Source organism: Rhagoletis pomonella, unplaced genomic scaffold (assembly GCF_013731165.1).
Source record: "Rhagoletis pomonella isolate Grant_MI unplaced genomic scaffold, Rhpom_1.0 Rhpom_scaffold_00007, whole genome shotgun sequence".
Taxonomy (NCBI): Eukaryota; Metazoa; Arthropoda; class Insecta; order Diptera; family Tephritidae; genus Rhagoletis; species Rhagoletis pomonella.
In genome coordinates this window covers 23,116,347-23,120,098 of record NW_023458561.1, presented here as the reverse complement: position 1 = coordinate 23,120,098, position 3,752 = coordinate 23,116,347, and the positions used below count along the sequence as shown (strand labels likewise).

The window sequence follows — 3,752 nt, the reverse complement described above, 5'->3', positions numbered from 1 at the left end:
TTTTTTTATAAAAAACAAATTTAATTAAAAAAATACAAAGATTTTCAAAATATACTAGTAACATGAAATTCTCAGAAGTTTGACTTTAATTTTGTGACCTCTTGTAGCTTTTATACTACAAAATAGCACATATATTACATAATTAAGTAGATTTGTTAATATTTCGTTAAATTTTTCTTTGAAAATGCAAAATTACAGGCAAATACATCACAATTTGCACAAGTAATTTCACTACTAATTGCCTACTTTGCGTACTTTTCTACTACTATTTTCGCACCAAGGGATTTCATTCTTTCCCGTTTCTACCACCTTCGTAAATGCAACCTTTTCTAAGGGAGTGTCAAACGGCGGCTGTCAATAATTATCTAACCTTGTATTATTGAATCATGATTAACATCATGACACAAAAAAGAAGGTAGTTTCAATAAACAACTTTTTGATTAAAAAGCAGATTTTTGACAATTGCTCAATTGTGAAAAATTGGAAGCGGCGTTACCCAATTGTAAGTTTTTTGGTGTGGGAGATTTTATATCCTAAATTTGGAATTATAAGGAAAATAGTTGTATTAATATATACCTTTTAAAAATAATCAATATCTTATCTTAAAAGCGTTTAAATTACATTAAATTCGATAACAACTTGCCAGGTCATTATTTTAATATTAATACAATTTTAGTGAACATATTTTAAAATATTTTTAGTGTCCTCATGTCATCTCATTATTTCACAATGTAGTTTTCTATATCGGATACGATGATTCTGAATTACAGACACTGAAATTACACATTTCGATGTGGTATTTAATACTTATTGTCTTTGTCCATTTAACAGCAAATGGAATTTACTTTAGGACCCATGGGCCGTAAAATTTTTCTAGCAACACATATTATTTTCACATGAAATTTTGACACACCCAAAATTTAAGTATAAAATAAATAGATAAAAATAGATTTTCAATCAAACTGATTTGTGTAGTCCAGGGGCGCCTTTAGTAAATGTTTGGAGGCTGTTTTAATATATCCTATCTTATTATATCTTTCTTAGCTTTTTTACATTCTGAGAAGTTGAGAGAATGAAGTCTAATATTCTTTTTTAGTCAACTATGATATTTGATTTCATTTTTTGCAATCACAAATTATCACAAGAACGGTTATAGGCTAAAACTAAACCTATATCTAAAGGGCGTGTGGAACCTCCCATACAAATCGAATTTTTCATAGTGCATATCTCTGAAAGTATTTGTGGTAGAGTCCTGGAACTTTGTATGGATATATGTATATGAAATCAATCTCAAGCTCACGGAAAAATGTGGATTTATTGGAAAATGCGGCGTGCCCCGTAGAACTTGGAATAGAGGTAAATGAAACCAATCCCAAACCTATGAAAAATGGGGGTATATGAAAACGATCTCGTAGCCATTGAAAAGAGCTAGCGGTATAAACCAAATAAACTATAATTCTTGTGACGCATAGATACCTCTGGAAGCATTTACCTAGAATACTGAGATGAGGTATTTTTCCAACGGAAATATGTACAGAAAAAACGGGCGCGACTCCTTCTGGAAAGTAAAATGATCACAGGGTGTATCCCGAGAACCATTTTAAGCTAAACCTTCAGGGATTACATTCTTGCCAAGACCCATAGGCGTAAGCTGAAATTGCGTCGCAAGTTTTATGATCGGCTTAGGTAAGGTTTAACGACTTAACCCCCCTTTGTTTTCGTCGCTACTGAATTCTATAAACTGTCAGCTTTCACACAATTTAAAATGTACATGTAATGTACAAAATATTTTTAAATCGACAAAAAAATTATTACTGCATTTCTTTATTCATTCTGAACGTTTGGAATAAACTTTTTTGTTTACTTATTCTTCAGAACGTTCCTGATGATATCTTAGCGTATGTTTCAAACGTATTCTGTTTATTCCGGCTGTGAAATGGGATTATCCGGAATGTATAAAGAAACGCAGCCTATATGAAAATTTTAAGGATTTTAGATATTGGGTATGGTAGCACGAAATGTCACAATCTGCTTAATTGTCAGGTTGTTAATATGGCGACGAAAAAGTGACAATGGAACTACCTTGTTTTTTGTATCATGAAACCGCGTATCAACAAAATGCAAAACCGAGTATCAAGATAATGCAAAACCGCGTAAGTGAGGTTGCATAAATTATTTTCTAGAGACTAAAACACTCATATTTTAAAATGGTTCTCTTTTTTATAAAGCGATCGCATTTCTGGCTAATATATTTCAGGACGAATGGATAAGGATTGCGGGTTTGCAGAACGACGATACGCCGTTTTGTACTTTTAATGACGATATATATTAAGAAATGTTCTTGAAAACCTCTGCAAAGTGTACTTTATTTTGGCAACACATCGTGAAGCGGAAAGCGACAAAGAGTATAGCGATGAAAACAAAAAAATTTATCTTCATTGCGTTCTGAACTGTGCTGTAACCGGATTTCAACCGATTCTGAAAAATTAAACCAATGAATCTTTGGCAAATGCGCTTATCATAATCCATGCTACTTGTCGAAGCCAGTGGGGGTTTAATGTTCTTTTCCAGTGGAACTAGGATCCTAGCGTGCACTGGAAACCTGAGCAAAACTTTCATTGTGCTTTTGAGAAGTATGAAATTTACTCAAAGTATATTAATTTTTCTAGGAAAATGTCTAAATATTAGTTTATTTTTTCAATTATATAAATTTCTCCTATCAGTATTAGCAATGATTCGTGATTTATAGATTGTACAAGGGATTACCGATTAAATAAAAACCCTAAGTGGGGTGCGAAACAAACTGGCGAAGATTTTTATTATATTTTATAAGGGCAGTATACATTTTTTCATATTCTCTGTTGAAAAATTTACCTCTTAAATCCATAGCTATTTTAAAGGAAAGTTGAAGAAATAAAGGACAAGAGGCGTCCCTTATTTTGGAAATAAATAAAAAATTATGCAGGGCAGGGGGTTAAAATAAAGGACTGTCCTTTAACATAAAGGAAGGAAGGTCACCGTAATTACTGTACAAGCTCCGAAAGGTTGTCTTGCTGAAGTAATGGTTCCGAAAGGACAGTTCATTGTTGCTCTTTGGTGACGCCCAAATAAGCCTCGTTTGCTTATTTTTCAACTTTTTGTATTATTTTTTGAGATTATGTATTTTTTTTTAGGTGAAACATCAAAGCTTCAGGAATAGGAATATTTTTGGTACATATAAAGCATTTATTCATTATGAAACTCAAAAACTACTTTTTAAACAGGGACTTAAACGTTTCACAGGACTGCAAGTCTTTTCCGCCCTGATGTATGTGAATCACAAATAAAGTAACCGCACAAAAAACCGCTATGGCGCCGCTTACTAAAAAACATTCTGGTAATCTAAGAAACTTTTCTTAGACTATAACGATACCTGAGAGGAAGATCGACCTATCTCCATAGCCAGTTCGAAAACGCCCTATCTCCGAAAAATTTTCAAGAAGGTTCAGAGGTTTGATTGAACAACACCCTACCTCATAATTTGGTTGAAGAACGCACTATCTCAGCTGGTGATTGAAAAACGCCCTGTCTCAGCACATTTTTAATGTATTTCCAGCTGAGGTAGGGCGTTCTTCAACCAAATTATGAGATAGGTGTTTTTCTATAAAAATCTGAAATAGGGCATTCTGAATACGGTTTTCTGAGATACCGCTTTTGTTTAGGTAGGGCACTTGGCGTTAACGCTAGGCATCAAAAAACGCTCCGCCCAACGC

The 3,752-nt window shown here is 33.4% G+C and overlaps 1 protein-coding gene across 6 annotated transcripts in view; it reads right to left on the bottom strand.

The window, feature by feature from the left end:
• The window catches only part of LOC118742464 (probable ascorbate-specific transmembrane electron transporter 2), a 122,982-nt gene that overhangs the window by 6,507 nt on the left and 112,723 nt on the right, over positions 1–3,752 (bottom strand). The gene's annotated exons all lie outside the window — the stretch shown is intronic.